We start from the raw sequence: 25,067 nt of genomic DNA on the forward strand, positions 1-25,067 counted from the left end.
CCAGAAGTTAATATTTTCCTTTAATCATCAATTTCAGTATTTCTTAAACATTGCACAAATTCATATACTTTGTGAATTGGAATGCAAGAGAAATGAATAAATAAGAGAATCAGTAAGAAAAGTGTACTAAACTGATTATTGAACAGAACTATAGTATTTATGTCTTTAGTTCTTTAGCCATATGTATTTTCACTTATAGCATGGTAGACAAGTGTATCATTGTTTTGTTTTTCTTCCCCCAAAAAAGGCCATTTTATTCTTCAGTGAGGATTTAGGCTGGTCTTCGCCTTGTTTCCAAAAAAAGGCTTCATATGATGGAATGTATCAATCTTCCTTCTAAATGTGCATGACATTTTCTGAGTGAAAATGTTTTGTCATGTGTAGCTACAGAATGAAGACCATAATATGATATTCATTACCTTGACACTATCTTTCTGAGGAAACCATGCTTTCGAATTTCAAGTCTTTGGTATAATCTGACTCTGACATTCAGCATTACATTCTCAAATTATTTAAAATCTAGCCAGTCTGTCTTACACAAACATACTATTTCTCATCTCAACATTCATGCTAGACTAGTATGAGTGGAATGGAATTAAAGGGAACAAATAATATGGTCACCATGAAAGAAATCTTCATTGATGACATTGGTTGGAGAAACCCAGGAACAAGTGTGTGTGTGTGTGTATAGTAATGTATATTATATAATTATATGTCATATTATATATAGTTATAACTACTATTTAAATCAAAGTACAAACTTGGATATATTGGGAAAACCTACTTAAGTGAATATTCTGGTAAAAAATATTATTAAAAACAAAAGAATTGATCTAGTGTCCTCTAATCTTTTGAAAATATTGATACTTAATATCAATCTTAGAATTCAAAGAGTGTTATTACCTTAACAAAGAGAAGACTTTGTTTAATGTAGTAATGCATATCTTAAATCAAGATAACTAAACTTACCATTGAGTCTAGAATAAATTAAGGAAATTACTATTTATGGTGGAACTGAGGCAATGAACCTCAAAAGCTAACCGAAACCTGGTAATTGAAAATTGTTTTCTTCAAAATGAAAAGGCTTAAATACCAATCAAACGTGAGAAAAGCATGTTGCCAATCTATCTTGTGAAATAATAGCTTCAAGTTATAAATATTAATAGTGCCATTTAGGAAACAAAAAAGGTTTTCCCTGACCAAATAAGTTAAAACATTGTTGTATTAAATGAAGTTTAACAGTTTTCTTTACTGCAAAACTTTCCAGAACATGTTATTTTGTTGTGAAATCCAAAAACAAAAGGTATCTGATTTTTTTTCAGATTTAGACCACCAATTTCTTCTACACTGAGCTTTGTGCAGTCAACAATCCACAAAAGTCACTTTGAAACCCATGTTTGTATCACTATCACATGTGCATATAGATGTAATTAAATAAAATTATTTTAAAAATGCAACTATGTTAATAGTGCATATAAGAGTGATCCATGATATACAACTAGATTTCCTTATAATTGCTCTCTTGATGGCTAAAAATAAGGTATTTTCTTTTACAACTTTCAAGAATGCTAATACCGCCATTTTTAATGTTTGACTTACTGAAAAAAAGGTGTTAATGTTGACAATGTAGGTTACATTTTCTATGAAGCACTGATGAGTAAAACAGCCAAAAATAAAAGTTGGTTTATAACTCCTCAGCTGTCTGTTATTTGATAACTTTACATTGAGTCTTCACCTTATGCTATAAATGCAAGTCCATAATGTATCCAGTAACAGTGTTCTGAAAAGCCAAACCCATCAATGAGGATGATGATACCAATGGAGCTACATTGTAAAAACATGACATTACAAAAGCAAATTTTGATGCAAGCAGATGAAAACAGTAGTGACAAGATGGAAAAATTAAAATATATTTTTAAACACACTTGACTTTAGCAGTAAGTTCTGTAATTCTGAATTCCTCTTAGAGGCATGGTACTCTTTTAAGTTCAAGTGCAGTTACTGGATATTTCTTATTTGCATCTAGAAATTACAGCATTTCTCTACTGTCATTAGCCTTTTCCTGTTTAAGACATTGGATTAAACAATTTTTATCCCTTAAGGACGACTCCTCCCCACCCCCTACCTTCCATATCACTCCTACTTTGCTGTTGCCTCCCTACAAAAAGTAACAGAAGGAAACACACACACAAACACACACATACACACACACACAGACATTCTGTTGGCCATACATTTCCTCACATACTTGACATTTTAGTCCAAGTTAACCTCTCAACTCACCCCATACACCACTTCAAATATTTTGGTTCCATCTCACCACATGAAAATCTTCCTCACCAATTTTCTTTCCTTGGGGACTTCCTTAAAATTAAAGTAGCATTTACATTTCAGTAAGGTAAATTTTTTTTTTTTAACTTTTTATTTTTTATAAACATATATTTTTATCCCCAGGGGTACAGGTCTGTGAATCACCAGGTTTACACACTTCACAGCACTCACCAAAGCACATACCCTCCCCAATGTCCATAATCCCACCCCCTTCTCCCAAACCCCCTCCCCCAGCAACCCTCAGTTTGTTTTGTGAGATTAAGAGTCACTTATGGTTTGTCTCCTTCCCAATCCCATCTTGTTTCATTTATTCTTCTCCTACCCACTTAAGCCTCCATGTTGCATCACCACTTCCTCATATCAGGGAGATCATATGATAGTTGTCTTTCTCTGCTTGACTTATTTCGCTAAGCATGATTCGCTCTAGTTCCATCCATGTTGTCGCAAATGGCAAGACTTCATTTCTTTTGATGGCTGCATAGTATTCCATTGTGTATATAACCACATCTTCTTGATCCATTCATCTGTGGATGGACATCTAGGTTCTTTCCATAGTTTGGCTATTGTGGAAATTGCTGCTATAAACATTCGGGTGCATGTGCCCCTTTGGATCACTACGTTTGTATCTTTAGGGTAAATACCCAATAGTGCAATTGCTGGGTCATAGGGCAGTTCTATTTTCAACATTCTGAGGAACCTCCATGCTGTTTTCCAGAGTGGCTGCACCAGCTTGCATTCCCACCAACAGTGTAGGAGGGTTCCCCTTTCTCCGCATCCTCGCCAGCATCTGTCATTTCCTGACTTGTTGATTTTAGCCATTCTGACTGGTGTGAGGTGATATCTCATTGTGGTTTTGATTTGTATTTCCCTGATGCCGAGTGATATGGAGCACTTTTTCATGTGTCTGTTGGCCATCTGGATGTCTTCTTTGCAGAAATGTCTGTTCATGTCCTCTGCCCATTTCTTGATTGGATTATTTGTTCTTTGGGTGTTGAGTTTGCTAAGTTCTTTATAGATTCTGGACACTAGTCCTTTATCTGATATGTCGTTTGCAAATATCTTCTCCCATTCTGTCAGTTGTCTTTTGATTTTGTTAACTGTTTCCTTGGCTGTGCAAAAGCTTTTGATCTTGATGAAATCCCAATAGTTCATTTTTTCCCTTGCTTCCCTTGCCTTTTGCGTTGTTCCTAGGAAGATGTTGCTGCGGCAGAGGTCGAAGAGGTTGCTGCCTGTGTTCTCCTCAAGGATTTTGATGGATTCCTTTCGCACATTGAGGTCCTTCATCCATTTTGAGTCTATTTTTGTGTGTGGTGTAAGGAAATGGTCCAATTTCATTTTTCTACATGTGGCTGTCCAATTTTCCCAGCACCATTTATTGAAGAGGCTGTCTTTTTTCCATTGGACATTCTTTCCTGCTTTGTCGAAGATTAGTTGGCCATAGAGTTGAGGGTCTATTTCTGGGCTCTCTATTCTGTTCCATTGATCTATGTGTCTGTTTTTGTGCCAGTACCATGCTGTCTTGATGATGACAGCTTTGTAATAGAGCTTGAAGTCCGGAATTGTGATGCCACCAACGTTGGCTTTCTTTTTCAATATCCCTTTGGCTATTCGAGGTCTTTTCTGGTTCCATATAAATTTTAGCATTATTTGTTCCATTTCTTTGAAAAAGATGGATGGTACTTTGATCGGAATTGCATTAAATGTGTAGATTGCTTTAGGTAGCATAGACATTTTCACAATATTTATTCTTCCAATCCAGGAGCATGGAACATTTTTCCATTTCTTTGTGTCTTCCTCAATTTCTTTCATGAGTACTTTATAGTTTTCTGAGTATAGATTCTGTGTCTCTTTGGTTAGGTTTATTCCTAGGTATCTTATGGTTTTGGATGCAATTGTAAATGGGATTGACTCCTTAATATCTCTTTCTTCTGTCTTGCTGTTGGTGTAGAGAAATGCAACTGATTTCTGTGCATTGATTTTATATCCTGACACTTTACTGAATTCCTGTATAAGTTCTAGCAGTTTTGGAGTGGAGTCTTTTGGGTTTTGCACATATAGTATCATATCATCTGTGAAGAGTGATAATTTGACTTCTTCTTTGCCGATTTGGATGCCTTTAATTTCCTTTTGTTGTCTGATTGCTGAGGCTAGGACCTCTAGTACTATGTTGAATAGCAGTGGTGATAATGGACATCCCTGCCGAGTTCCTGACCTTAGCGGAAAAGCTTTCAGTTTTTCTCCATTGAGAATGATATTTGCGGTGGGTTTTTCATAGATGGCTTTGATGATATTGAGGTATGTGCCCTCTATCCCTACACTTTGAAGAGTTTTGATCAGGAAGGGATGCTGTACTTTGTCAAATGCTTTTTCAGCATCTATTGAAAGTATCATATGGTTCTTGTTCTTTCTTTTATTGATGTGTTCTATCACATTGACTGATTTGCGGATGTTGAACCAACCTTGCAGCCCTGGAATAAATCCCACTTGGTCGTGGTGAATAATCTTTTTAATGTACTGTTGAATCCTATTGGCTAGTATTTTGTTGAGTATTTTCCAGAATAGATCACATCCTCGGTCCTAAATCAGGACTAAACCGGTATCAAATGATTGGGATCATTCCCTGCATATTTTCAGACCACAATGCTCTAAAGCTAGAACTCAACCACAAAAGGAAGTTTGGAAAGAACGCAAATACATGGAGACTAAACAGTATCCTTCTAAAGAATGAATGGGTCAACCGGGAAATTAAAGAAGAATTGAAAAAAATCATGGAAACAAATGATAATGAAAATACAACAGTTCAAAATCTGTGGGACACAATAAAGGCAGTCCTGAGAGGAAAATATATAGCGGTACAAGCCTTTCTCAAGAAACAAGAAAGGTCTCAAGTACACAACCGAACCCTACACCTAAAGGAGCTGGAGAAAGAACAAGAAAGAAACCCTAAGCCCAGCAGGAGAAGAGAAATCATAAAGATCAGAGCAGAAATCAATGAAATAGAAACCAAAAAAACAATAGAAAAAATCAACGAAACTAGGAGCTGGTTCTTTGAAAGAATTAATAAAATTGATAAACCCCTGGCCCGACTTATCAAAAAGAAAAGAGAAAGGACCCAAATAAATAAAATCATGAATGAAAGAGGAGAGATCACAACTAACACCAAAGAAATACAAACTATTATAAGAACATACTATGAGCAACTCTACGGCAATAAATTTGACAATCTGGAAGAAATGGATGCATTCCTAGAAACATATAAACTACCACAACTGAACCAGGAAGAAATAGAAAGCCTGAACAGACCCATAACCAGTAAGGAGATTGAAACAGTCATTAAAAATCTCCAAACAAACAAAAGCCCAGGGCCAGATGGCTTCCCGGGGGAATTCTACCAAACATTTAAAGAAGAACTAATTCCTATTCTCCTGAAACTGTTCCAAAAAATAGAAATGGAAGGAAAACTTCCAAACTCATTTTATGAGGCCAGCATCACCTTGATCCCAAAACCAGACAACGATCCCACCAAAAAAGAGAGCTATAGACCGATATCCTTGATGAACACAGATGCGAAAATACTCAGTAAGGTAAATTTTAATCCAATAAAATTATAAAATAAAAAATTGATGCATCTCCAAGGAAGATATGCAAATTGTTATCATTGGGTTTATATTACACTGCCAGATGCCTATTCCTAAAAATGAAATTAAAATTGACTCCAAAATCATGTAATGCCATTGTAATTTCATCATTCATTCATTCATTCATTCATATTCATTCATTAGTCATTCATATTTATTCATTATTCATTAGTATTCATTCATTACTCATTCATTCATTCATACAAATTCATTATAATTTCAATAGTAGATGTATGCTTTTATGTGATATGCAACATTCCTTAAAACTACTCATATTGGGGCGCTTGTGTGGCTTAGTGGGTTAAGCCTCTGCCTTCGGTTCAGGTCATGATCTCAGGGTGCTGGGATCGAGCCCCGCATTGGGCTCTCTGCTCAGCGGGGAGCCTGCTTCTCCCCTCTCTCTCTGCCTGTTGCTCTGCCTACTTGTGATCTATCTCTGTGTCAAATAAACAAATAAAATCTTAAAAAAAATAAAATAAAATTATTTAAAAAGATAAAAACTACTCATATTATATATTGTACATTTTTATGTCAGGATGTCTTTGGTTCTAAGTAACATAAAATATAATTAAACTGATTTAAGCAATACAGAAGATTGATAGGCTCACTTTAAAATCTGAGCACACCATGGATTTTAGGTAATGGTCAGTCAGCTTCTGATTTGATTTCTCTGTAGTGTCCTCTCTACCCTCTTGCATCTATTAGCTTCAGTGTTGAGCTGACTTCTCTCATAATTACCAAATGGTGATAACGTTTCTTCATTCATGTTTATAGGAAGGGGTGTTACTGGTCATAACCATTAAAAAGTATCTTGAGATACTTTTTATTGATCTACTTTTCAAGATTACCTACTTTCAGGTAGTGTTACACACGAATGAGATTAAATCGAGATGACCTGAACCAATGATTGTGGACAGGGAATTGTGATTGCCTTCATTGTTCCATCTGAACCACAGGGTTACTGCCCCATGTGGCATTGCTGTAACAAAGAAAAGCAAATGCCTTGCACAGGATTAGAAAAGTATAGGCAAATGATTCTGATTATTTGAAATTTGATTTTCTTTAAAAGATAGGTTGCAGAGACTAAAACTCATGTTGGTATTAAAATCTCTATCCCAAGGCACCTGAGTGGCTCTGTGTCCACTCAGGTTATGATCTGAGGGTCCTGGGATCCAGCCCCACATCCTGCTCTCTGCTCAACAGGGAGCCTGCTTCCCTTCCTCTCTCTCTGGCTGCCTTTCTGTCTACTTGTGATCTCTGTCTGTCAAATAAAAAATAAATAAATAAAATCTTAAAAAAAAATCTCTATCCCAAAGTTGGCATTGGATTCCTTCATGCTTCAAATTCTACGTAGTCTGGGTTCTGGAAATTGTGATACTTTTCCCACACAAATAGTAAATATTCTTCTATGGGTCATCTCCAAATTTTAGTTGGTGACATAAAACATATATTGTCCATGGAGTGCCTTTGTTCATGTATGCCTTCACACAATGTAAAAGAACACTTCTAGTGTGCTATTAGAAAGTCTTCCTTCTTGAATATTAAGTCTAAAAATTAACACTCAGTTTTAACTCTAGAAAATACATAACTAAATGTAAAACATATTCTTTTGTTAGATGATAGTAACCACGGGTATGTAAGTCTTAAAAGACTTAAACGTTTTCCAATATAGAATCCTTTTAAATAAGCTCAACTTAATATTAAATTAAATAACAAAAGTAAGTGGAAAAAGAATAGTTATATGTATATGTGCTACATGTACTCATATGTGTATGTATAAATTTTAAGATTATTTTATTCCCCATTCAGTAAATACAAAGAGACCCATCAAATATTCTCTCTACCTTCTATTCTGATGAACTCCTATTCATCAATCAGAATTAACTCGGACATCACTTCTCCCTAATCCCTTTCCTGAATGACTCAACCGGAATCAATCATGCACTGCCAGAATGCCTATGTACTTTATTTTCATTTCTGCTGTTAAGTTTGTTTCACTCTATCTTAAATACTTGTTTTCACATCTGTGACTCAACTAGACCAGACTGTGTAAACTTTCTCTGTACAGAACCACACAGTGAACATTTGAGGCTTTCAAAGCCATACGGCCTAAGTTGCAACTACTCAAATCTGCCATTACAGAAGAAAAGCCTCCATAGGTGATAGGTAGATAAGGTGTGGCTATGCTCCAGAAACACTGTACTTACACAAGCAGAGGACAGGTTGGAATTGGCCATAAACAGTAGTCCACGAGACTATGGAATTCTTGAAATAGAAAGTCTACAGTTTTCGGTGTTTTGCACTTATGAGCACAATGCCAAATACACAAAGGAGAGCTGGTAAATGTGTTTTTAATTTTAGTTTAGTTGAATCAAATTATAACAAATCAAATTCTAGTAATTCTAATATTTAGAAGTCTGGCACTTAAAAGTGGAGATGTGTGCTGTTCAATATGTAACCACTAATGATGTATGGATTAATCTTAAATTAATTAAAATCAAATAAAATTTAAAATTCAGTTCCTTGGCTACATTAACCATATTCCATAGATTCAAAAGCTATATGATGTTAATAGATAGTATATTTAAATAGCACAGAGAGAGAACATAACCTTTAACATACAAACTCCTATTAGGCAGTCCTAGATTATATGATTCATGAGGGATATCCTCCAGAAGAATATCTTCAAGAAGTAGTGAATAAAGTATGGTTTGGAATGGCTCCAAAACACCACCTGGCTGGAATTTTCAAAAATGTGAAGTTACAATACATACCACAAATAAGAGTGTGAATTCACTTAATAACCTAGGTAATTGGACACATTTATTATATTATTTAAAACAGAATGATTAAGAAAAATATGTGTGTCTGTGTGTTTGCATGTGTTTGCATTTTTTTTTTTAATTTTTTTTTTTTTTTAACTTTTTATTTTTTATAAACATATATTTTTATCCCCAGGGGTACAGGTCTGTGAATCACCAGGTTTACACACTTCACAGCACTCACCAAAGCACATACCCTCCCCAATGTCCGTAATCCCACCCCCTTCTCCCAAACCCCCTCCCCCCAGCAACCCTCAGTTTGTTTTGTGAGATTAAGAGTCACTTATGGTTTGTCTCCCTCCCAATCCCATCTTGTTTCATTGATTCTTCTCCTACCCACTTAAGCCCCCATGAACTCCAGTCTCAGCTAATAGACCCGTTGCAGGTATACAACATTCAATTCAACAATTCAGTATATTATTCGGTGCTCAGAACAATAAGTGTACTCACCATTTACCACCATGAAATGGTATTACAATATTATTGACTATATTCCCCATGCTATGCTTTCATTTCTTGACTTATGTTATAACTGGAAATTTGTACTTCTTAGTAAATTTTATTTTGCCCATCCCCCCACCTACGTCCCCTCTGGAAACCACCATTTTGTTTGTGCATTTGAGTCTTTCTGTTGGCTTTGTTTTGTTTAGTTATGATGTATAAATAAAATCATACGGTTTTTGTCAAAAAAAAATTCAGCTATGGATAGCTAAAACTCAGTATTTATCGTAGATGTTATGCAAAAAATGTAGCAGTTATTGTTATCAAGGAGTTTTCAACATTATTGGCCAACTGTTGGAGGAACATGGAAAATATCTCTGTGCTATTTCTTGAGTGTATGTGTATATGTGTCATATATGATTTTGCTCAAAGAATGGAATGAGTTAAATAACTGTTTCTTAATATTTTAAACTTTAACTTCCTATTCTTCCCATTTGTTATTTCCTCTCCAACTTGATTTTTTCATGATTTCATCATCTTTTACTTTGCATCATTATTCTTCTGTCTTTTCATAAGATGGCTACCAGTAATCTATCTCCTACTTAGTCATTTATGGGATAAATTTAAAAGGAAAGGAGTATTATGTCATGTTGCTCTCAAGGTTTCAGTGGCTACCCCCACCTACAAGAGCTGAGGGATTAATGGTTTTGTCCAGCATTTCTAAATATCTTCAGACTCTTATACTTCATGCTCTTAATTATTGAACTACTTGAGTGTCTCATTGTATTCATGTCTTTAATAATGTTTCTCTATTTCACTGTACATATTTCTTCTTCCCCTTTATCTTGTTTATAACTTCCTCATCCTTTAGAATTTACTCACTTGACATATGACATTGTTCAATCCACTTATTTCTATTACTATACAACATATTTAAATAATAACGGTAAGTGGTTTTGAGGGATAATACCAGTAAGAGAAGACTCTCTGTTTAAGGTGAAATCTAAATTGTAACCACAAGAATGAATAAAATTCAGTGAATTCAAAAAGGGCAAGAGAATATTCCAGTCAATCAAGGAAATCGTGTGTCCAAAGTAGTGCCTGAAGACAGGAGAAAATCATGAATATTAATCTGTCTGCAAGTAATTTAGTAGACCTGGAGCAAACATTATGAGTGTTGAGAAATGCTAAATAATGAGATTAGATATAGACAGGGCTTTCTTCTTAAAGGGTCTTTATTTTTATTTATTTTATTTTATTTCATTTTTTATTGTTCCAAAATTCATTGTTTATGCACCACGCCCACTGTCATTCTAAGGAGTTTGCGTTTTACTCTGAGATCAAGGAATATTGGAGAGTATTAGTAGGAAACATGTGAATAATTAGAAATGTGTGCCTTAAATTAACCTAGAGAGACAAAGCTAGTTTGGAAGATTTGTGTCTAATCAGCTAAAATATGTTGACACTTCAGATGGATAGATCAGAGAATTACTAAAATGGTGAAAGTGAAAGTGATTCATGATTGGTTGGACACACTGGTAAAGTGGTAATTGGTAATGAGAATATAGCAGGCTTCTAGGAATGAGGTACTGTTTGAAACGTGTTTTTATTCTAGTCACTAAAAATAGCAGCAGAACAAGAGATTGTGTGTGTGTGTGTTAACGGTAGGTAAGATGTGATAATGAGTTAATTTCATATATTGATATGCCTGTGGCCTTACAAGTGTAAGAAGATAATTAAGAGTAAGTAATTAGATGCATGAATTTGAAAAAGAAGGGAATTCAAGAATGAAGATACATAGATTTTAGTGACACTGGATTATAGATGAGTGACTAGGACTTGGGGGTGGATAATAAATTAAGGGCAGGCTATGAAAAAAAAAATCACACCTTAAAGACCAGTTTAAAGAAGAAGAAAAAGAAATAAAGATGAAAGCATGGTTTCAGAGGAACCAATGAATCAGAACATCTCAAAGAGGAAATTGTGGTAGATGGAATTCTGTGATGACCCCCAAGATTCCCACCCAGTGGTTTAAGTGTCCAATCACATGGGCAGGGCCCGTGACTGTGATGGGATAGCTTCTCTCCACCCTGATTATATCACCTTGCATGGCAAAGGACATACTATCTGTATTCTCTCTTCATGATTGTTATTTATGATTTTTCTATAGACTGGAGGTATATTCTCCTGCTGGCTTTGGGGAAGAAAACTCCTGTGTTATAAGAAAGGTCCCATGTCTAGGATATGACTCCATCTTCTAGGAGTGTGCAGAGATCTCTAGTCAATAGTGAACAAGGAAAACAAGGAGCTCTGTCCTCCAATCTGAATGACATTGGAAGAGCCCCTGAGCTCTAAAACGAGAGTGTAGCTTGACCAAATCCCGGATTTCAGTCTTCTGAGACCCAGTGCAGAGATGTCAGTGATGCAATGCCCACACTCATGACCTACAGATCAGTAAGAAAGTAAATGTATGTTGTTTTAGGATTAAAAAAAAATTATGTAACTAAGTTTTTGGTAATTTGTTGCCTAGTGATATAAAACCAGCACAGAAATACTCTAAAGTACTGAAGAAGCATGAAACAAAATGTTTAACTTGAATTTGCCAGCAAGTATGTTGGTGAGAGAGATGGAAGGAGTTTTGGTGGAAAGATGGGTAGAACTCCGATTTTACCATATAAAAAAGGGAAGGGGAGGAAAAGAAAGGTATTAACCATAACTAAATCAATTATGATGATCAAAAACCTTGAATCGTATTTAGAGTGATCATGTTTCCTCTTACGTCTTAATATGGAACTTGATTACTAGTAATATTAATATCATTGTTTTTGTTTTATATAAAGAGAATATCCAGAAGAAAGCATGGAACATAGAAAAGAGAAAGTGGATTATACAAAAGGGAAGCATCTTTGTAGGCAGAAGAGGATAATATTAGGGGCTCACAAACTCAGGAAACAAAATAACTTTGACAATATCAGGAGAAAATGTGAAACAGAGGACACCAAATCCATTTAAAATGGAAATGTAGGAAAGAAGACAATCCTTATTTATTGAATTCTCAATTCTCAGTAAAGAAAGATGAAGCATGCAATCTTTTTTTCTGTTTAAGGAGACACTGAAGATCATGAGGTTGTAAATTTAAATTCAAGCTTTAACTAGTGTTCATTATAAAACCTTGATAATCACTCTTTATCATTCTCACCTTTGGTTTACTCTCAGTAAAATTGGAATAGTAAAACCTCTTCTTTGGAAAACTGAGAGGATGAAACAAGGTGGCATTTGTAGAGGATTGAGTAGATGACTTAGCACACTGAGTACTCAGGAAATTGTAACTATTTTAATAGCAAGATTAAGAATGGCTTTGTGGGATAAAGAATTTAAGGGAAGTGGGAAACATTTGAAATAGCTTTGTGAAGAATAAGACAATTGAATGGGAACATAGGGAATAATTCCTCAAAAGCATATAAGGCTCCTGTGAGATAGGAGATAAGGGATTTCCTCTGCTACCAGTATGTGAAGGTACATGATTAATTGGGGCTGGCTGTATAGAAAAGCCAAAAGCATGAGAGAATGCAAGGAAGCCAGTCGTGGATAAAATTTATGTGGGCTAATTGTGGTTGAGGGACAATGGAGCAAAGGACTTGAGGGATAAGTAAAGGGATGACCAAAGTGTTCAGAATTGATAAGGACCAAACTAAAACCAGGACTTACCAATAGAAAGGATAAAGTAGAGGAGCCAAGGTATGAAAATTTCCACTGATGCCAAGGATATATTGTTCTCCGAATAATGTGTGAAAAGGAGACAAGTGGAAGATTGTCATCACTGACTTTGATGATTACATTTACATTTTTAGAGGTAAATTTGATAGATATTGATTAATAAAACAAACACATACATTTTAAAAAATTCTAAATATTGTCTGAGATGTAATGGGAAGGCCGTAAGCCAGGTACCAAAGAATTTTAAACATAGATGTGACTTGCCAGTTCGTTGAAGACAGTGCCAGAGAATGGTGGGTGTGACATTTGTCAAATATTGCCTTCAGGTCAAATGGATATTTATTATAGTACTAAAATTTTTACCTTTGCAAATATTTGAACTAAATTGGTATTGAAATATTTATTATTTTATGTCTAGGAAAACTTCAGGAAATTTTAGTCTCTTGTTTCATTTTGCTTTATTATTATGGACATTTTAATTATATTTCATGAAGTGTTTCTTAGGAAAAATGAGAATTCTGTGGAGATGCTGTTCATGTTGTAGCTGAGTGTCAGTGTCGTGGTGAAGTATAAGTAAAAGAGAGTTATTTTCTGAGCATTTCATGTCAATAGGGAATCAAAAATGTTAGTTTTCCTAGACTATTTGGAGTCTAAAGTGTGCTGAGGTACAAAACAAAACAAACAAACAAAAAAAGATGCTGAGTTCCAAGTACAGATACATGAATATTAGATTTTCATATTGCTCAGTCAATAGAAAATAAACCAATATGCACAATATTTTTATTTAGTGCTACAGGTCCAAACATCTTTAGAGACTTATTACATAATATTCATGATGCACATTTTTCCCTCTTTCAAAATCAGGAGAAACTGGGAGATGAGGGTGGAAGATTTCTGCAGTATACTTTCTTAAAATTAAGTTTTCAGAAATGCCAATATCTGCACCTTTTTCTTTAGGTTAAGATGGCACCTGCAACCTCTTGCATTCCTGGCAGGAACACTGCACAGCCTCGTGGAAACATGCTTAGCAGGGAAGGCTAGAGGCTTGTGACACACACTTTATACCTGTTCAAATATTTTGCAAGTTCACGGGATTGCTTGCAATTTCCACCTCATGCAAATTTTGGATGTGAAACTGCTGACTAACATTCTTTAGCAGAGTCTACTTTTGTCTGATTTTGGGACCCAACTGGCTTTTCTAACTCAGCCACACCTTCCACAAGTTAAAATAAATAAATAAACAAACAAATAAATAAATAAATAAATAAAGTTTGTGCCAATATTTTAACTGGGCTATTACCAGTTTTTGTAACTGGACTCTTATGACAGAATCTTTCCCACTATGTGGTTCTGTAATCAGTCAGTGAGGAACTGTACTGTGTCTTAGTTATAACTGAAAATAGCTTTTGATATTCAAGTTTAATCACTTTTACAAGTTTAAGGATTCCCTTAATAATCATTGGTATGCCTCATGCCTTAGAAGCTATTTATTCTGCATGTCAATGCTAGAATATTCCAAGCACTGTTCTCAATTTAAGAAACTATTGCTCCTCTCTGGAGTCATTAAAAACAATTAAATTAAATAAAACTGTGGGGTGCTTTGCTTCTCTCTCTCTCTCTCTCTCTTTCTTTGTACTAATTGGAACAACACAGTAACAAACTCATAATAAAGATTCTGAATTGGGCCTATTGTAATAATGTCTTAAATATATTAGGAAGTAGCCTGGCTTTTGATGTTTACGTAATACTAGGTATAAATCAAGGATTTTATTGTTTGTTTGTTTGTTTGTTTATTTTAGCATATGAATTTCCAATTGCTTTACCATCACTATTTGGAGACTATCCTTTCTCCATTCAATCGCCTTTGCACTTTTGTTGACCTTCTATGTTTGAATTTACTTTGGCATTCTCTTCTCTACTTCATTTATTTGTCTATCATTATGCTCCAATACAATAGTTTTATAATAAGTGTTAAAACTGGATATTGTAAGTCCTCCACTTTTGTTCTTCTGTTTCAAAGTTGTTGGGTTATTCCAAATAACTTGCATTTCTTCAATACAAATTTCAGAATCAGCTTGTGAATTTTTACCAAAAAAAAAAAGCCTTGTAGGATTTTGTTTGTAATTGCATTTAAATTATAAATATATTTGGGAATTATTTTAGTAGCAAGATAATATTTTAAACTTTAATTTAAACTTATAAATTGCAAGCTAAGTTTCATATCCTATGTTAGACTTAATTGGAGCAGGTCTTATTGATTTAAATAATCACTGTTACTGACTGGTCATGCCCTATGCATACTGTAACACTGTATTACTATAATCAAACATTTAGTAACTGGTGGATATCCAAACTGTTTCCAACATTTTGCTCTAAGATACAAGATAGAGATAAACACCTTTGTATAAACATTTCTAGGCATTAATTCTAAGATTTTGGTAGGATCATTTCTTAGAAATCAAATTGCTTGATCACATGTATATGCACTCCTAATATACAAAGACACTCCAAATTACCCTGAAATTAATATTTCCTAAACATATAAAAGTTACCATCTCTGTTATTCTTTGCCAACACTTATTTTTTTATTTTTATGTTTGCCACTCTGAGGAACAAAATTAATACTTTATTCTCATTCTGTAATGCAAACATTTATTATGATAAAACATTTTCTCAACTAGTAATTGATGCATCTGTTATTATTATTCTTCGCAATTTCTCCTGAATACAGGAGTTCTTTGAATTTTATTCCAATTCATTGCTATGTATGTCACCTAGCTTTTCATAGCCCATTTCACCATTTTGACTAGACATTTATTTCATTGATACTTTATATCTTTATGAAGGCAAATATTTGTTTTTGTTTTGTTCTTATTCTTTGGCTTAGAGGAGTATTCTTTTATGTACATAAAGCACATACACACAATCATATACACACATGCATTACCCAATATTTTCTATAATGTGTTTATTCACTATCACAATAATAAATTCCTATTACAAACAACATCGAAATGTCAGACAGTTTAAGCAATTCAAATGTAATTTTCATGTTCATGGGGTTGAGCCAGCCAGAACTCTTCTGAGCTAATCTGTGATTCTCTGGCTTTGCTCTGGTATTGGGTTCAAAAGAACTCTAAATATTTTTTTGTTCTAAGGCAAAACTCCCTCTGGACATGTTTTCCCCATGGTAAATGGAGAAGCAAGGAATCAAGTCAAATTGCACAACCACATGTGAAGTTCCTGCTCACATCTTGCCTAGTAATCTTACATGGGCCCAATTAAGTCACATGTTCAAATTAAAATAAAATGAGAGAGGTAAATGCATTATGCAAACACCAAAGCCTGGGCAAAGGTGGATAGGATGGGAAAAATTGGGAGTGCATTATCCAGCGTGCCCAAAACTATTTCAAGTTTTATTTAAGGTTAATTTTCACTTTAAATGATATAGTTTTGTTTTTGTATGTGATAGTATATAGAGACCTTATCTTATCAAAAGTATTTCTTCATATATATAATTTAATGTATTAAAATATTTAAGATACTATTTAACATAAGCATATTAATATAATATATTAAATTATTCCAATAAGATTCATTGAAGAGTCCATCTCCTATGCACTGTTTTGAAATGGCCCCCACTATCATGTATTTAAATATCATTTATTCTTACTTTCTGTTATCTCAATTTTACCCAATATGATGGTATTATATTCAGTGAAAATTTATACTGATGAAAAAGATGTCCTTTATTAATTATTTACAAAGAATATTTATGGCTATTCTTGGTCTCTTTCTCTTTATAAAATGTGATGGCTAATTTTATTAAATATGATAATTTACAAGACATATCAATGTGCTTAGGCTATAGTACCCCATTATTTAATCAATCACTAATCTAGGTGTTGTTCTAAAGTTCTTGTGTAAATATGATTAGCATCTATAATTAATTGCTTTGAGTAAAGAAGATTATCTTTTATGGTGTGGTGGGCCTCATCTCATCAGTTGAAAGCCTCAAATGCATAAAACAAGGTTTACCAGAGAATAAATAAATACTACTTTAAGATTAAAGCATCGGGGCACCTGGGTGGCTCAGTGGGTTAAGCCGCTGCCTTCGGCTCAGGTCATGATCTCAGGGTCCTGGGATCGAGTCCCACATCGGGCTCTCTGCTCAGCAGGGAGCCTGTTTCCTCCTCTCTCTCTCTCTGCCTGCCTCTCTGCCTACTTGTGATCTCTCTCTGTCAAATAAATAAATAAAATCTTAAAAAAAAAAAAAAAGATTAAAGCATCAACTCCTGGGGCGCCTGGGTGGCTCAGTGGGTTAAGCCTCTGCCTTCGGCTCAGGTCATGGTCTCAGGGTCCTGGGATCGAGCCCCACATCAGGCTCTCTGCTCAGCAGGGAGCCTGCTTCTCTTCCTCTCTCTCTCTGACTGCCTCTCTGCCTAGTTGTGATCTCTGTCAAATAAATTAAAAAAAAAAAAAAAAGCACCAACTCCTGCCTGAGTTTCCAGCCTAACAACTCTTCCTGTTCCACTAGATAGGCAGACAAATTTGTCAAGTTTCACATGAAGACCTACTGGAAATAACTTGAAAATTACATTTATTTTTTATTTAATTTTATTTATTTGACAAATATCACAAGTAGGCAGAGAGGCAGGCAGAGAAAGAGGAGGAAGCAGGCTCCCTGCTGAGCAGAGACCCTGATGCGGGGCTCGATCCCAGGACCCTGGGATCATGACCTTAGTCAAAGGCAGAGGCTTTAACCCACTGAGGCACTCAGGTACCCCCAAAATTACATTTAAATATAGATTTGTTTGGAGGCAATTGACATCTTTCTAAGATTGAATCTTCTAGTAAAAGAAAGTGGGATGATATAATTTGTATTCTTTTGTATTCTTTTAATAAAATGTTATATATTTCTGGCCCAGACTTGTCAGTTCATTACCAGATGTTTTACAGTTTTTGCTCTATTGTGAATAGGTCTTTTTCTATGAAGTTTTTAAATTGTGACTGATATCAAGTTCAGATTCTTTTCTTTTTTCCATATCTTTCACTCATACTTGTGCCTACTATCAAAAGAATTTTAAACTATTTTCCAGTCAAATATTTTAGGTTTCTTCAGATAGACTACTTAGGAAAGATGTCTTCTTTTCTCTGAGCATATGTCTTCCATTTAGAAGTATCTCCCTGAGCATAACATTCCTGGACTTCCTCTGGCTTCCCATTCACTAACTTGTGTGAAAGGTTTGAAGAAAGAAGTATGTGTGTCTTCTATAAACTGCTTTCTTCCAGATGTAAGGAAGGAAGGAAAGGAAGAAGGAAGGGAGGAAAGAAGAAAGAGAGAGAGGAAGGAAGGAAGGCACGCAGGTAGGAATAAATTGATTGCACTTGGCTCTTTGGTAAACTGTGGATATAGGCCCTGCCTGCAAGGAAACCCTGGGTGGTCTAGCATGACTTCAAAAAAGTGCCTGATTTTTTATTTCTGAGTTGTTTTTTTTTAAAGGAAAAGCAAGTGCTGCAATTTTAACCACCATTTTCCAGGACCAGCTTTAGTGGTAATGAAGGTGATATACCTTTCTCATTTGTTACACTTCAGTTTCTTTCTAATGTTTTCAGCACTCAGAAGGGGAAAGGTGAGTTCATAATTGAGTGCCCTAGGTAACCATTGAAACAGAAATCATTTGTAATTAACTAAATGATTTTTTTATTGCTTTATTTTTTGTCTTATTGTGCTGAATATGATTATTAGCAAAACTGTGAAGGGTAGTTTATGCTAGAGAGCTTTATTATCTTTTTCCTGGAACAATTCTGAGGTTAAATCATAAAAATATTATATTTGCTTTAAGTTTCCAGAAGATAGTTTATTGATATTAAAACATTTCTTTTTAAATTTTGCTTATAAAAGTGTGATCATATTGCTACAAATCTATCTCCTTTATTCTACTAAGGTGGTGATTTTCTTTCATATAATGAGACGTGGTAAATATTTCGACAATTTAAATTGTGTGTGTATATACATACCTCTGTATGTATAAAGGCAAATCATTAGGATGAGCTCTCTGAACCAGACAAATTTGTAAATACACATTTTCAAATTTGGGCGACACTTCTTTAACTAATTAGGTTTTTAGGTAGAATTTAAGGATATAAAGATAATGAAATAGCAATTTAAAATAATTCTTTCCTAACTCTAGATCTCATTTCCATGTTCTTCCTTCTTATTTACATGTTCTAAAAAAATGAGTATTGTTTGGAATGCAAGTACTTTGTAATTCACACATATATGTCATTATAATTTTCTAGCTTGTATTCATTCAATATTATTATTTAAATTATTCATTCCATGTTGTTTTATATATATATATATATCAAGTGTCTGGTAGTCCATGGTACACATTTGATGGTGGACACCTAAGATGTGAGACTTACCAAATGTTACTGCAATAAGCATCTTTCTATCAGTCCTCCTATAAAGTGTGAGGAAATTGCTTCCAGATATAACTCCAGGATCTGAATTGCTATAATCAGGTTTATGTGTATATTGAATGTGAGTAGATGGTGGCAGTTTATTTAAAATTTCTTCCAAAAAAAAAAAATTTCTTCCAGATCCTATAATCGCATCAATAGAACATGACACTCTTATAACTAATCCTCTGTCAATACTTGGTACTCTCCAGTTTCTTAATTTTTGTTATTCTAGTAGTCTAAAAAGCCTTTAACATCATAATGTCAAAACTTAAATTTCATATGTTATATTTCTAGACATTTTAAGCATTTCTTCAAAATCATGTTAACATTTATTTCTTGCAGATTGCTTTCCTTACATAAATTATTATGTTCTTTTCTCTTGCACACGTTTTAATTGGGGTCTTCTTGTTTCAATATAGTGTAAGTAGTAGCACCTTGAAGATTTTTAAAATTGTAATTGTTTATCTCCTTTTGTCATCTTCTCTTACTTTGACAGTGGTCAGTGTTACAAAATAAAAATCTTAAATTTTTATATAATCAATTCATTGTTTTGTGTCATATAACCTGGCTTTGGTATCTTGGTAAAGAAATTTTTCCCACACTGGGTTACATTTATAAAATAAATAATATGGAAGTATAGTGATAAGGTATTGCTATTTTAACTGATTATAAACTTTGATTAAGTACTTGTTAAGGAACTTTATTTTTTCTTGAACATTTCTCTTTAATATCCCATATTTAGTTTGTATCTCTTTCTGTCATCTTTCTTTGGAAGCTATTACAATACTAATTCCAGAAATAACTAAAACAGTTTAATAACATGACTATAGCAAAGTACCTTAGAAATATGAGAAACATGAATCATAATGGTATTCCAAGGAAGAATAAGGTTCTATAACTATTCACTCTGGCTCCTTGTTATTTCACTGACTCATTCCTTGCTCATTTCCTTTGAACATGCTAATTTCCAGTAACTGTCCTCATTTTGTCAGACATACCACTAGCTCCTGCCTTGGAGTCTGTGCCTGTGCATGGCTCTGGTTAGAAGGAAACACAATTTGTTCTCCCACTCCCTTTAGGTCATTTTTTTCAAAAGTTACCTTCACTGGCATCATTTCCTGTAACTGCTCCCAAAACACCTTCTCTTCTTCTTGCTTTATTTTTCTCCTCATGATATATCATTCTGTAACCAGTAATATTTTAATTATATATGTCATTTATTGTCTGTCTCCCCAATGAGAAAATAAACTCCATGAAGACAAAGATTTTTTTATACTCTTTATTTATTCCTGTTTTCTTATGATATTGAACAGTAACTGAATGGGTGATCTCTTAACTACTTATTAGCTGAATGAATATGTCAATAAGTAAATCCAGGTTAGTAAAGATTCAATTATCCCTTTTTAATCTAAGAACTATCAAGTGTGATTGAAAGCAGTTGGCACCCTTGAAGTACTCCACAAGGAAAACAAGACAAAACAGAGAAAAACAAACAATAAAAGTTTTCTTGGTCATCTTGACCAGCCGTTTTGTAATTTAGCAATGATTCTAAACATTTTTAAATATGGAAACTTGACATTAAAAATAAATGATAAGAGATTGCTAATAATAGAAATAAATAATTAGGGCTTTTAAGACTTCCAAAAGCATATGAGATCAGGAACAGAGATCTAAATGTATATTTAAATTTAATAGGACTTCGACATTTCTATGGAAAATCTTTCTGTTTACCGAGTAGTATATACCTATATGATGTATACTTAAATTCACATCTGTGCCTAACATGTACAGAAGTGTGAAATGAGGTAAATCTGTTCTCATGAACGTTATTTTCTAGTAGGGGACATAGATAATAAATAATAGAAATGACTAAAATAAAACCAAGTAATATGAACTCTATTTTTCTGGACTAAAAGTAATACAAAATGTACTAAATAACAGATTTATATTTTTCTCCAAAAACTAGGACAAATTTAACAAGCATTTTTTCTCCTAAGATTTCATTAATTTCATAATATATGGCAATGTGTTTATTAGCATAGTGTGAAACATTACCATAGATGATTATAATTAAACTACACTTATCAAAATAATGAATAAAGCACATTTTGTGGTACAGCAGTGCTGATGTTTTTCATATTTATTTGTTCACTAACTAATCTGCCAAATTCAGTAATCTCTAGTGAGTCTCCCAGTTATTAGTGTAAATTACTGAGGGTCTACTCTGATAATAAATAATAATAGCAATTCTGTGAAACAAAGCATTAGCAATTTAATGTCTAAACATATTTTTGTAGATACTATAAATTAAGAACACAATAAACATTTTTCATTCAATTAGAATATGTTTCCAGAGGGTTATAATTCAATGTAAAAAGCTGCTTATAAATGGCTTTATCAAAGCCCCTGAATTTTAAGTCTATCAAAAAAGTTTTCAAGATGTTCTAAAGAAGAGGATTGCCTACATAATGTGTCATGCAAAAGAGAACCTACAACATGAAAACATCTCTAAATCTAAGATTTCTAAAATCTCTTTGCTTAATTCATTCATTTCCTCAGATTCTGAAACTAGAAGCTATAATGCCTAAGTTCCAGTATGTAGGGCCCAAGAAATCTAGACAGTATATTAACCAACTGAGCCACCCAGGTGTCCCACTAGACAGTATATTAATTAATAAATTAATTAATTAAACAAATATCAATTGAGCAACTACTATGCATCTGGTACTCTTCTAGGCAACGAAGGTATAATCATGAGCAAAACAGAGCAAATTCTTTGCTTATACTGTATTTTCAGTTGAATTTGGAAAGAGACAAATAAAATAAGATACATAAGTAAAAGCAGTCTACAGTATTAGTTAGGTTTCTAAATCTACCCTTCTTTTTCCTGAGCATATGTCTACTCTGCATTTCCAGATTTCCCTTGAAGTTAGGTGTCACTGTGTAACACACTTCTCAAGAATGTATGATAAGAGGAAGAACTTGTCTTTCTTTCAAGCCTGATCAGAAAAATGTGGAAATGGGTATGCTTGTGATTGAAGTAGTCACACTGACACATACAATATGCCCTAAGATTATACCCTAGGGAACACCCTAGGGTTACCCCATGACTATAGAGTTACCCCTGATCTGGACTTCCACGTTCAATTGCTTTGAAGATGAGGCATACATTTCTATCTTCTTTAGGATATTTAATTATTGTTGGGTGATTCTGTTCAGGCATCACAGGCTCACTCTGCTTGGTTCAGTATGTCTACTTGTTAAAAATTAAGGAGCTGAAGTATGTAAGATGGAAAATTTGTTTCTCTTCCATGTTTGGTGGCTGTTTCATGATCCAATATGGCTTCTAGTCTTTAACCTTCATGTTTGCATTTCAGCCAAAAAGAAGGAGAAGACGCTAAGAAGAGACTTTCTAAGTCCAAGGTTTGTGGTGGTAATTAAATTGAAGAAAACTTTGAATAACTCATGGGACAAGTCTGGTTGCATACTTTTGACTCAACTATCATCACATGACCTCTTCTGACTTGAGAGGAAATTGGGAAATGCACTCGTTATTCCAGGCTGGCATTTATACACAAAACACAGAACTTTTATAGGTAGGAATTAAGGGGAAATGTTGTGGAGCCTCTAGGAATCTTGACACAGGAATTAGGTATTAGAAAATTCTTAATGTTGGGGCACCTGGGTGGCTCAGTGGGTTAAGGCCTCTGCCTTCAGCTCAGGTCATGATCTCAGGGTCCTGGGATAGAGCCCCGCATCAGGCTCTCTACTCAGCAGGGAGCCTGCTTCCTCCTCTCTCTCTCTCTGCCTGCCTCTTTGCTTATTTGTGATTTGGTCTGTCAAATAAATAAATAAAATCTTTAAAAAAAAAGAAAATTCTTAGTGTTACAAACTGTTTAAAGTTGACTTTTGAAAATAATTTGAAATGATCTAGGTAAGCAAGAGTCAAAAGTAAGGACAGTTTAGGCAGAAAAAAAATGCAAGTAGGCAAGAAAGAGCTTGGTGCATTTAGGAAACTGTCAAGCCTGCTCTGTATTTCACATACTCAACAAAACTAAAGAATAATAATCATAAAGCAGGGCTCAGAAAAAGTGTCAGAATTTTTTTTTTAAAATTGAAAGTTATCACAACATAGGTAATTTGGAATTCAAGAATGCTGATTAGATTACAAACTAGAATGTGTAAAGAAAGATGTGGGAATATATTTACATGTGGCCCAAAGAAGAAGAGTAGAAAAGAAAAAGAGGATTCTGAGGTGGGAAAAAAAAGAGAGAGAATACCTTTTATAAGGATACTTAGTATTGCTGTATTTAATATTAGGAGAATCCTCAGAGAGATCTAAACATAAAGAAGGAAAACCTTGATCAAAAATAGGGAAAGTTGGGACGCCTGGGTGGCTCAGTTGGTTAAGCAGCTGCCTTCGGCTCAGGTCATGATCCCAGGGTCCTGGGATCGAGTCCCACATCAGGCTCCTTGCTTGGCAGGGAGCCTGCTTCTCCCTCTGCCTCTGCCTGCCTCTCTGTCTGCCTATGCTCGCTCACTCTCTCTCCCTCTGTCTCTGACAAATAAATAAAATCTTAAAAAAAAAATAGGGAAAGTTGAGTTACATGCAATGGTAAAATGTTACTGAACCTGTCTTTGAAGCATTTACTGATAAAGGTTAGCAGAATATGCCATCCCAAAAATATGACTCTGGGATTTCAGAATATGTCACCCAAAAATTGCTTCTTCGGCATATTGATTATTTCAAGCTGTAGGCACTTGAAAAACAGCAAATGGAAGGGAGGCTTTCTCTGAAGTCCCCCTTATTTCCTTAAAGTCAGATTGTAGTTGAAATTTTAGCACTACCACCACCAGAAAATGATATTTTAGAATAAATATCATCTCCATGCATCAATATCCAACACATAGATTAGCCATAATAGTGTCAATTTCAAAGATTTTATAATAAAGATTAAATTAAATAAGTTAAATAATTTAAATTTCAAAATGTAAAAGTGCTATGGATAATCCTAGGTTCATAGAAAATACTAAATATAAGGAGGGCAGTAATGTGATGAGCACTGGATGTTATATGCAACTAAGCAATCACTGAACATTACATCAAAAATTAATGATGTACTATATGTTGGTTAATTAAATTTAAATTTAAAAAGGAGATACTCAATAAAGATTAGCTATTAGTTTATTGATGCACATTTTTGTTAGAAATTTTGACAATGAGAGATGGAAAAGAAATAGAAGAGCAGTTCAAGAAAGCAATGATTTAATGAGTTTTTGGGTTTTTTTAGAGTGGCCTGGTGATAATATCTTTAAAAGTTGTGGGACAAATGGGCTTGTTAAGTGAATGAGAGTAAATGATAGTGATAGTTATGATGGCTGACATGGCTGTAAGTCTTTAAAGGAAGAAGAGGTCTAGAGGTATTAGAAATACCTGGCAAACAGATGTTATACATAGGAGGTGAAATAAGTCTAAAAAATTAGCAGAAAAAGAAATAAATAAAAATTTAAAAATAGCAGAAACCTGTTTTCTTGTTTTTCTCCTTTCTTTTTACAGAAAGAAACATTCAAATCAAGTCAGTGAATAAAGAGAAAGAGATAAATATAGGAAGAGGTAGAGAAAGAAAATAAAACTTTAAACAGTAATGGG

The sequence above is a fragment of the Mustela nivalis genome (assembly GCF_964662115.1).
Source record: "Mustela nivalis genome assembly, chromosome: 4".
In the NCBI taxonomy this organism is placed as follows: Eukaryota; Metazoa; Chordata; class Mammalia; order Carnivora; family Mustelidae; genus Mustela; species Mustela nivalis.